Consider the following 12649-nt stretch of genomic DNA (forward strand, 5'->3'; position numbering starts at 1 on the left):
GGCATCATAAAATCCATCTGCACCCTGCACCCAGCTCACCTGGGATGCTCATAAGGCTGCATGGTCTCCTATCTCAGGGCTTCACGGTGGCTAATCCTATGAAGGACTGTGCAATCAATGAGGAGTTGAAATTCTCTCATCCTCTTATAGCTGCCAGATACTCTCTCATCTAACTTGAAGGATGGTTTCCAGAAGTTTTTCTGGCATGAATGTTCCATGAGTGGGCCCAGAACAGTTTAACCTTCACAGTCTTCATCTTAATTTATCTTGTCTTGGGATACTGGGAAAATGGGACTCAGGACAGGCTTTTCAGAAGTCTGACATGTTGCAGAACCTTACATTGCTCTGATCATTCCTTTATTCTGTGACCACCCCATTGGTATTTACATATTTAGTTTGAAGTGGGCTATTTTGACATTTCTTAAGTGACCCCATAACTATTCTCACGTTGCTGTATTCATTCCTCAATCCAACCCTTAGCAAACCATTTACTAAAGATAACTGCTGTGAGCAGAACCCGGTATCAGGCAATGGGATATGAGAGTGAATGAAAGAGATGAGTCCTTGTCTTCAAGGAGGATATGAAATTGTAGAGATCTGCCTCCAGCTAGCATTGAAGACAGGGAAAAGGTCTATGGAAACTTTTGTGTTCCCCCACAGTGGTGATGGCAGGGTTGTGCTCACAGCAGGTGCTCAATAAATAACTGGTGAGTCACAAACCAGATGTACAGGGTCAGCTTTGGTGCCCACGTAGCTACTGATTTATGGCTCCATGTGGTCACCCTCTCTAACCTTCTCATTGCCTTCGATCTCAAGGCCTCATCCTTCTTCTTTTTGCATCTATTCCTCCCTTTCTGAAAGCACAAAACATGCTCCCATTTCCTTTATGTCTCCTTATATCCTGACCAGGCCAGCCCAAGTAGAACAGAAAAATTGGAAGGAGTCGGGAGAAGTTTCTTCCTACATCCACACAGGCTACCAGACAGATTGGCAGGGCTGTTTCTCCAGATGAAATATAAGGTTAAAACCATTCCTAATCACATTAACCATTGTCAGAAATGAGCTGGTTAGTTACAAAGCATGATAATGCAGAGAAAATTCTAATTAAGAGAAATGAGGAAATCTAACACATATCATCAGTCATTATGCTGTCATCCTTACCAATATAACAAGAAGAGGTGGCTTGTGCCAAGAGTCTGGCTATCGCTTTTGAAAGAGAACTATTTATAATTAGAGCTGTGCTGAATATTTAAAAGTTGCAAAATTACCATGTCTCTAGGGGGAAATGTCTGTGGAGCTATGCAGCAGCAAATCCAGAAAGATTTCTGATGCACTTAAGAGCTTCCAACTTTATATTAAACAAGGAAAATGGGCCATAGCAATTAAAAGCAACATGCACTTTATAAAGCCATCCAGCTAATTAATTGTTGCCTCACAAATGCTACTAAGCCTATAGAATGATGATGAACGTCACACATATCACAGTTAGTGATTATTCAGTAAATTGAAGGTTCTCTTTTGTTTATTTTTGCAGGTTTTATAGAGTACTTTAATAAATCGTTTCTCCCATGTCCAGTGACCATTTATCTAGCACCTCTAGTTATCCGCAATATCAGAGAAAACCTACCAGAAATAAAGCTCTTAGAACCCAAAATAACTAACACAAAGCCCATGTACCCTGTTCACTGGGAAGACCTCAGAACCTTACTGAGACACTTATTTTTTAACTTGATATTGTAGAAAATTTCAAATTATATAAAAATAGAGAATATGGTGTAATGACTCCCTCTTTACCCATCATACAGTGTCAACAACTGTCAAGTCTTGGTCAATTTATTTCATCTGTATCTCTATCTACTTCTCTTATACTCAGAGTATTTTGAAGCATACACAAGTTATAAAATTTCATCTGTAAATATTTCAGTTTGTACATCTAGAAGATATGGGCTCTGGGGAAAAAAATATGAAAATGACCATTATCACACCCAAAGTAATTAATAATGTCCCTTTCCTTCCTTCCACAGACTGGGAGCAGTAAATCAGGCAGGGTGGGAAGGAAGGGCATGTAGCCACCTACTAGCTGAATAATTTTAGGGAACTCATTTAATTTCTCTAAGCTTCAGTTGTCCTAAAAATATAGATAGTTGTTATAATGATTAAATCAGAGATGATGCAATATATATGAATAATTTAATAAAGTGCCTTGCGTATGCTACATGTGCGATATCAGCTATTATAAACAAAATGGTTAAAATAAAAATATTGTCAGCACTGTAAAAAGTTAACTGCAGGTGTCTGGAAATTCACTTAGATGAATTATCAGTGACCATCATCTTCTAAATCAATCAGGGATACTTTTGAACTCATACAACTTCTCATTAGCCTTTGATACTAGAATTGAACACATGTTCCTTCTGGAACTAGTTTCTTCTCTTGGCTTCTATAATGCTGAGAAAACTTCCATGGCTGTTCCTTCTTAATCTCCACTGATTAAGGACACCTTCTCCCAACATGACCACTAAAAGCTAGAATCCTTCAACATTCAGTCCTAATTCTATCTTCCTTTTTTTCCCCACTCTACCTTCTCACTAGATTTTTAGCAATTCCCATGGCTACAAATAACAATTTAATTGCTAGCAACTTCTGAATTTCTATCTCTAACCCAGATCTCAGTTTTCAGATCTAGATTTTTGTAACCAACTCTGTAACAGTCATCTTCACCTGAATGTTCCACAGTGTCTCATGTACCTATTCAAAACTGAATTCCTATATATCTCTGTTTGGGGTATCAATTGCTATTTAATAAACCACCCCAAATGAAATGGTTTAAAACTATTAAACCAGCAAGTTATTGTTTCCCGTGCTTCTGCAGGTTACCTGGATGTTTGTTCTGTGTGGGGCAGCTTGGGCGCTAAGAAGGCTGAAAGCTGCAAAACTCGTATGGCTGGCAGCTGATGCTGGCTCTCAGGGAGGTCAGCCCGGGTTGTCAGCCATGGATCCTGGTCCTCCTCCACGTGAGCTTCTCCATGTGGCTTCTTGAGCTTCCTCACAGGCGGCAACTGGATTCTGAGAAGCAGCACTCCAAGAGACAAAAACAGGAGGTGCAATTCTCTGAAGGGCCAGGCTCAGAAGCTATACAGCATCACTTTCGCTGCAGTCTATTAGACAAAGTATCAGATTCAAAGTGAGGGGAAATAAATCTCACCTCTTCATGGGAGAGTGGTAAAATCACACTGCAAAAAAGCACATAGGTGGGAGATATTATTGCAGCCATCACTGGGAGCCATATTTACTACATTCTTTCTAATTGCATTCCTCTTGCAGAGTTTCCCTTCTCGTAAGTGGCAGCATTACCTTCTACCAGGATTACCCTTGACTCCTCCTCCTCCCTCATCCTCCACACACCTCACTCACTGCGTGTTGCCTCTCCCCTCCCGTCCCCCCCACACTGCCGATAACTCTTATGAATCTGTCTCCTCCTCTCCATATCCATCATCACAGCCTAGTTCAAGCCATGGCATCCCTCTCTAGATTCCTGAAATAAACTCTTCATGGTCTCCCCATATCCACTTTGCCTGTCTTACAATCAGTCCTCCAGTTAAAACTCACCAGTATCTTTTCACTGTTGTTAAAGTGCAAATCCTTAACTGGGCCCACGCGGTCCTGTATGAACTGTTCTCCATCCATGTCTACAGCTTTATTTATTTATGTATTTTACCACTGTCCACATGCCCCACACCCATTATTAGTCCATTTTTGTTGCTTATAACAAAATACATAGAACTGGGTAATCTGTAAGAAAATGAAATTTACTACTTACAGTTTTAGAGGCTGGGAAGTCCAAAGTCCAGGGAACACATCTGGTGAAGGTCTTCTTTGGTTGTGGATTTACAGCAGTCCAGGGGTCTCACATGGCAGAAAATGGTGGAGCAGAGAGAGACTGTCACATGCTCTCCTTTAAAAGCTCTAAGAACCACACCCCTGACCACCATTATTAATCTGTTTACTACAGCATGGTCCTACAATATAATCACCTCTTCAATGCCCCACCTTTCAATTACCGTGATGGGATTTCCCACCCTCAACAGTTACAGTGAGAATTAAGTTTCTAATATATGAACTTTGTGGGACACAATTCAATCAATCCACAGCACCCCCAAACACAATTGTCCTCTCATGGTGGCCTACTTTTATTCCTCAAATGAATCATGTTCTTTCCTATATCAGGGCCTTACCCATGCTGTTCCTGTATCTGAAATGCCCTCTGTATTAGTCCTTTTTGTGTTGTTATAACAAAATGTCTGAAACTGGGTGATTTATAAAAAAAAAAAAAAAAAAACATTTATTGCTTACAGTTTCTGAGGCTGGGAAGTCCGAAGTCCAACTGGTGGTGGCGACAGTGACCCAGGGGTCTCGCATTGCAAGGTGGTGGAAGCGGAGAGATCGGGGAGAGAGAAAGACAGACTCTCCTCTTCTTTTAAAGCAGTCAGAACCACACCCCGACCACCATTTTTAATCCATTCACTACTGCATGGTCCTACAACCCAATCACCTCTTCAAGCCTCCACCTTTCAATTATCATAATAGGATTTCCCACCCTCTTAACAGTCACAGTGGGGGCTAAGTTCCTAATACATAAAACTTGGGGGACACAATTCAAGCTTCAGGGAGTTTTTGGGGGACACAATTCAATCCACTATACCCTCCCTCCCACTCTCCACTCAGCTAATCCCCACATCTCTTTCACATCACATCTAAGGAAAGCATTGCTCACGCAGGGAAGCCTTTCTTAACCTTTCAGATGAGATTAAGCTCCTCTATTACACATAGTATGAAGTGCCATTAATTTGTACTACTTACTATATAAGCAATTAAAGAGTTATTCATTTTATTACAGTAGATTCATGAAGTCACTGTGAACACTAAATCAGCAAACACTGAAGCATCACTCCCAGGGGAAATACAAAGTTAGGTTCCTATGAGCCTCTGGTCATAACATTTTCAATCCATAACTTTGTTTTATGTGTGTATCTGTTCAAAGACACCTTATTTAATCTGTATTGTTGATTCATTAGCATTGAAGTCATGGCCAACAACAATAGAACTCATGCCTGAGTGAAGCTTACCTAATACATGCATTTTCTCCATAAGGCACATCACAGCCTTCTTGTACTTAGGAATACTAAGACAGCACTTCAGTGGTGTGCATGGGAGTCATTTTGAACAGCAAAATCACCAAAAAGAAGCACAAAAATGTACAATATATATATATATGGCATTAAATTGATCACGAAAAGGATACTGTGTATAGTATCAGAGCAGAAACAAGGAGGCAGAGGGTCGCCTTGGTCAGCCTCAGCTAGGAGCATGCGGGAGGGGCGACTCAAACTCTTCACTGCTCTGAGCATGTGGCAAATGACCATGAAAGTGCTGTAAGTGTTGATTTTAGGGTTAAAAATAAATTCTGCTGAGTAGATGAATTTGGAAATACAGAATCCACTAATAATGTGAGATCCACTGTCCTAGTTTAATGAATGTTTCCCTCGCTAGACTGTAAGCTTTATGAGAATAGGAGTCTGGTATGTCTTGTTCACTGTATGCCGCCATGCCTGACACATAGTAGGTACACAATAAATATTCATCCAGTTAAAACTAATATATAACTTTAGTCTTCTTTTGAGGATACGAAACTCAATTCTTAACCCTAACTTTCATGTAAGCTATAAAGAAACAATTGGATGTGTTCAGAAATAGATGAGCTATGTAAAGACTAAAGTGAGATGAGCTATTGTTAAGACTTGGGTAGATGTGGATACAGGACAAATATGGACTTCTGCAACTGGACTGATGCAGAGGAAGAGCTAGTGTGGGTGAAAAGCAAGAGATGAGGGAAATTGGCTGGGTATAAAACTGACTCTTGGTGCAGTAACTGACAATCCAACATACAGGTCCAAAAAGCAGATTCTGTTTAGGAATTGTGCCTGGGGCAGAATAGTCCCTACAGAAGGGTAAAAGGGTGAATTAATAAGCAAAGGTGTGGCTGAGGAAAACAAAAAACTGAGGTGATCAATCAGCATGATACGATGTCATAGGTCTAACACTCTTCAGGTTAAGTGTGTCGTGGAAGAATAGTTTTGGGTAATAAATACATTCATGGGAGAACTATAGACATTGGTCTTGAGTTATTTGTATGATTCAGCTCCTGGGTGAAGCTAGCATAATTTAAATGAGATATCAAGGCCCCAACTCAGTAACTTGGCCTAAGCAAGTTGCAGTTACAGTAAGGAACTGAGTACTAATCAGGGCAGGAAATCAAGGCAAAGTCACTGTCATACATCCTATGCCACCAAGGGAGGGACATGTCAACGCTTAGTGAACATGTACCCCCAGGTAAAACAGATTCCAAATTCAGAGCAATAGGTCTAATCCCAAAGCCCACTCCACCAGCTTGAGCTAATATCATATTGCCTACTCGAATAGAGACTGAGTCAGGAACTGGGTAAACTGAGCCTGCAGTGGGACTTAAGGTCATTGCAGTTGAAAGCCACTGATAAACAAACAGCTTGACTTTCTTGACTGTTTTGAAATATTCCAGGGCATTAACTGGACAAAATTTGGAAAGATTGACTTTGAAAGATTTACAGGATGCATTTATTTCAACCAAGATTTTTGAACACCCATTAGGTACAACGAACAGGGCAAAGGACATTGCAGAAAGATCGTTTTAAGATGAATGTGTCTCTCATCAAGTGTGCGAAATTTCAGAATGCAAGAACTAACCAATTATGCTCATTTCCTAAGAGATTCCAGAAGATTACAAAGGCCTACGATTTTCTAATTAGCATCACAGGACTTTTGCATGTAAAATCAGTTTAAGGTATACCGATGTCCTTGAGAGGTAGAAAATGAATGGGATAAAATGCTTTCAATCAAAACAAAAGAAACTTTCAGATTCTAAAATGTTTGGAGGGATTCCATTTACGTGCATATGCACACTGTAATTTGCACATGCCCGTGTCTAGATTACATGGGTTAGAATACACAATTGCAGGGTTTGCCACCAAAAGTACTGATAGTCCCAAAGAGAGACAACTGAAAAATCCATGCTGAAGAGCTAAGTCTGCTTTTTCTCACTCTTAACTCAGTCTGGAAGTCCAACCTCACACATGCTGATTTTGCTACCCAGAATAGCACTGCTAAACACAAAACTGAGATCACAGGAAAGCCTCACAGGTTATGCTCAGGATAATCAGCTGAATTCCTTAAGGAGTCCTTCTGTTCCTTCATTAAAATAATACCATTTACTTGGAGTCTTTTGGTCTTTAGAGAAAGGTTGTGATTTTGAAAATAAACTTGAAGCACAGTGTTTTAATACAAGGGAAAGGATGGGGAACCATGGGTTTCATTAGGGTGTTCAGCCTAACGCAAAACCTAAGCAAAACAAAGTATCTCTGTTGTGCCGTCCTCCGAGTCCATGTCCCAGTACATGTACATGTATCACACATGCTCTGGTGTACATGTGTGCAAACACACACACACACACACACACACACACACACACAGAGTCTTGCACCCCTCACCCAGTCTGATCCAATGCTATTACCTGATTCTGACCCTTGGTTGCTACTGGAGGTTGGCAAATGACCTGTTAGTGTGATATCATTCTGTCCCTGGTCGTGGCACTCTGGAAAATCTCCAGGGACAGTCAGTAAGCTCCTTCTCCCCACCTCTTCTCATGTTAAGACATTGAGCTTCTTTTTCCCACCAAGACTTTTCCTATGTATTTCTATAGCTATGCCCAAACCCGTTTCTCCAGCTACTAATATTCAGTGTAAATCTAAAACATCTGCCAGAACAACAAGCCCTGCTAAGAATGTAAGATACTAATCAAGGCCCTATAGCCTTCAAGTACTAAGGAGGTGAGGGCAGAAGTCCTCTCACATCTCTCACTTTACCCTTACTGTGACAGTGCACCCTGGCCTGACTTCCAATTGCCAACAGTGAGGGCTTCTCCAAGATCTGAGCACTCTCTGCCACCCAAGTGGTAGACCAGAAGACTGGGGAATTAATGTATCCTTGGAACAGTCCAATGTGCACCTGGAATTGGAGGGTAAATATCCAGTTCCTTTGCCCACTGGGTAGCAGAGCTCTGCAGTGTGTATTCTATCCTGGCTTCCACAGTGTCCCCATGAGGATTCAGCTCCAGAGCCCAGAGTAAATGTGGCTTCCCTTCCCTATTGAATACCTTCCCGCACTGTTCTCCCATACCAACCAATTCTCCAACTCTGTGAACACCAACTAGTGTCCTACAATTGAACTCAATTCTGACACTAACTACCCAGAGTTAGCAGACCCACAGGTTAAGGACTGCCCTCCCACTTCAGATGCCAATCCCCAGGTTACCCACACTTCTGTCTGACTGGATCTAAATTGGAGGTCCCCATGCCCTCCTGCTCAGGTTCAATAATTGCCAGAACAGCTCAAAGAACTCAGGGAAACACTTTACTTGGTTTACCTAAGTTTGTGACAATGGACACAATGCAGGAAGAGATGGAAGAGATGTACAGGGCTAGGGTTAGGTGTGGGCAGCACAGAGCTTCCACGGCTCTCTGGGTGTACCACCCTCCCAGCAACGCAGTGTGTTCGCCAACCTTATCAGTTCTCACTGTTCAACAGTTTTTATACAGCTTCATCTCCAGTACCTCCTTCCCCTTCCTAGACATAGGTGGGTGGGGCTGAAAATTCCAACCTTCTAATCACTTGGTCTTTCTGGTGACCAGTCCCATCCTGAAGCTACCTAAGGGCCCCTAAGTCACCTCATTAGCATAAATCCCCGGTGTGATCAAAAAGGCTCCTTATGAATAACAAAAGACAGTCCTATCACTCAAGAAATTCCATAGGTTTTAGGAGCTCTGTGACAGGAACCTGGATGAAGACCAGATATCTTTATTTCACCACAGTTCCCTGCACTGTCTTACTTCTCTAATCCTTCCTGGTGTTCTCTTTACCTCACAAATAAGCTACTTGCATCAAATCCTGTCTCTGGGTTTGCTGCTGGGGAATCCAAAGTATGAGAGTATACATCAGTAACATAAGGTAACAACACGTACAAAGTTTGGTTGTTTTGAAAATGTTCTAGCAGAGCAGGCAAACAGAAGATTCAATATAGAGTGCTCAATGGCAATCACACTTCAAAGATCCAAGAGAAAATGCCTGTGGGGGAGCAGGGCTCCATCAGAGTAAATTAGAGAGCATTAACAGAAAGAATGGTTAAGGCAATTCACAAGGTGGCTGAAAATGAGAAACACTCAGTGGAATTTTGTAAAATACCATAAAATTCAATGATCCACTCTTCATAGCACTTGAAAAGCAAGGTTTTCAGAAAGAATAAACCTGAAGTTCAAGGTTAGAAAGAATAGAATGGTCTAATGAACAGCTCTAATTAGCATTTTTCCTAAATGGTATTATCAAGGAAAAATTAAGGTGTAGGTTTGGGTGACATAGAAGGCAATGTTGATTAACCCTCACCACCTTTGCTCACTTCTAATACTACTACTCTCTTATTAAACGGGCCTCAACTATTCTGTTGCTGGTAATTAGGTTCAGAGTTTGTGTCACAATTATAATGGGTTATTGATTATGTCTTACAGAACTTCGTAGCTCCTCAGGCTTAGAATCCATTAGTGAATGTTGGAGCTGATAAAGTTGAATTTAATTACATACTGTATGTCTTGTTAGACATTAAACTTGCATTTATTCTATTTTACTTATTTTTTATTTTTTTGCTCCACTGAAATGTAATTTTAAGCTTTCAAAAAATAAATGTCTTTCTTAGCTGCACTTTATTCTTCAGAAGTCATGGGCATCAATGAAAACTTAATTTGGAAAAAATTTAGCACATTCGTCTTTATGATTTATTATTTTATGCAATAGTAAAGCTGTATTTGTGCCTGACCAGGTATTTTGCAGGAGAGTCTGCAGTTGAATCAGGTGTTCTCCATCATGGGGGGCCTCTTTCCTAGTTCTCCAGCTTCCTGCTACAGTTCGACACTGATCTGCCCAAGAGGACTTTATATAACACATCCCCTTAGAAGGTGCTGATGTGTGAACAGCACAGTGGCCAGGCTAGCCACTGGGGCACACTCATGAGCTTGGACAGAAGTGGAGAAGCAAACCTTTCACCCCAGGTTACTAATTTTAACCTACTCCATGTCAGAAGTGTTCCTGTTTGAAGGACATTGTAAAGGCCTCATTTAATGTGTCCCTGGGTTTGATGTTGCTGTGGATTGATTGTTCTGCCAAAACTCAAAGCCTGACACCACTGTAATAATGCCAAGAGGGTGGGAAATCCAATTATGATATTTGAAAGGTAGGCCCTTTAAGAGGTGATTACTTGTGCGGACTGTGCCCTTGTGAATGGATTGATCCATTCATGGAGTAATGGACCTGGTTCTGATGGCTTTATAAGGAGGGCAAGTGAGGAGAGTAGCTCTCTCTTGCTCAGCCCATTCTCTTACCATGTCATACCCTGCGTTGCCACCCAGAACAAGGCCTTCACTAGATGTGTTCCCTGGACTTTGGACTTCCCAGCCTTCAAAAGTGTAAGAAACGAACTTTATTCCTTGATAAATTACCCAGTTTCAGGTATTCTGTTATAAGCAACAGAAACAGACTGATACAGTTGTGAAACCCCAACTGGTACATGAAACACACTTTCAAAAGAAAATGCCACCATATCTTATCATTACTCATAATAATATGCTAATAAAGGGAATAGCAGCTTCTACTGGGAGCTGCCCTCTCCACAGTTCTCAAAACCCAGATCAAGTCCTCTTCTCCATTAAGTGCTCCTGGACTACACAAAATCTTTCTCCTCTGAGCTAAACACTCTTTATTTTCTTTCTAGCTTTCATTTGGAAATGAACAATGCATTGTGACAGCTCCTGAAAGTCAGGTTTCTTGGGGACAGGAATGAATTCTACTTCTAAAAGCTTGCCATTGGGGCTGATGGCTCTGCTCAGGGGTTGGCACTTTATTCAGAAGCCTAGGGAGGTACTGACCACATAAAATCTTTCTTGGATCAAGGCAGAGGATAAAGTGGGGGAGAGAACATCAACAGAGAAGTATGGTTAAAACATAGGGGACTCTGTGAAATACCCCCACAAACTCTGACAGCCTCACCAGTAAAATCCTGATGGCTGACTTTAGACTGTTCCAGAAACTGGCTCTCCTTCTAGAATATTTCTCAGGTCAAAGGCAAAAAAAAAAAAAAAAAAAGGAAAAATCTAATCAAAGTTTGACTACAAAAGAAAGCTGTAGCTTAATCAATGGTATTAGCATATCTGAAGAAAAAGCATGTCAATAGAAGAAGGGATGGTCTGCATGGGATACAAAAACATCAAGTCCAACGGGAAGAATGTGGGCAGCACTGATCAGGCCTGCAGAGACTCTACCATTCTGTTCTCAGTGAGTCACCCCAGCATCAGGAGGGGCATCTTTTTTTTTTTTTTTAATTTATTTTTTAGTATAACATAGTTGATTGTACATTTCTGTGGGGTACAGAGAGTTGAATTTAAATCAGGATAATTAGTATATTCAACATTACACAATATAATTATTTTTCATGTCCCTTTACTACTTATTCCATTTCTCCTCCTTCCCCTCCCCTACCCCCACCCCTTTCCCACCTCTGGTAACCTCAGTTCTGTTCTCTCCTTTTGAAAGTTCATTGTATTCCTGTGATTGTTGTTTCTTAATTTCTTTCTTTCTTTCTTCCTTTATTTTTTAGCTCCCACTTATGAGTGAGGACATGCGGTATTTCTCTTTCTGTAGAGAAGGGCATCCTTTCAGACCATCACCCTTTGGTAAGCATGGCAAAGCAAAGGGAAGATGCAGGTCATGTGTCCCCAGTTTTTCAGAAATAAAATAAGTGTGTGTAACTATCAGGAACATGAGGGAAGGGTCAGAAAAATGTGAAGTCAGTTACGTAAAATGTGACTCATGCATTAGCATTCTTTTGAAGTTCAATAATTGAAAACTTGCAAAATATATCAATGTAAATAATTAAACAATAAAAACCTTTTTATCATTACAGAAGAATAAAACTGATAAGCAGTTCACTAACGTATCATATGGAGAGAACTCCAGTATCATATCTAAACATTCTAACCACCCCCATCATCTCCTTATTTTTATTCTTGGGTCAAAAGCAACTTTGAGATTATAAAATGACTTCCCACAGTGGGTGGACTTCCAGAAGTAGTGTATTTAAACTCTTTTGCTGTAATCACCATGAGGCCAGGGCGTCCTTGTAGGATGACCACAGTCCCAGTTTGCAGAGACTGGGGGGTTGAGGAGAGAGTGGTTGTTGGATGCAGGGCTTTAGTGCTAAAATTGGAAAAGTCCCAGAAAAGAAACAACAATTTGATCACTCTATTGTACATTGCACTTTTTGGGACACCTGCCACAGTGTCTACAAAATTTGTTCAAAACATGTATAAGGAAAAAATGTGATTCAGGTGATTCTGCCTGTAGAGTTAACTACTGGCCCAATTTAGTTTGTCTTTCCTTGAAGTTATGACCAAGCATTTGTTTATATTTTAAAATACATAAAGGATAAATTGCTGTTGCTTTTTTTCTCTCTTTTTAT

The sequence above is a fragment of the Cynocephalus volans genome, chromosome 11, assembly GCF_027409185.1.
Source record: "Cynocephalus volans isolate mCynVol1 chromosome 11, mCynVol1.pri, whole genome shotgun sequence".
Classification (NCBI taxonomy): Eukaryota; Metazoa; Chordata; class Mammalia; order Dermoptera; family Cynocephalidae; genus Cynocephalus; species Cynocephalus volans.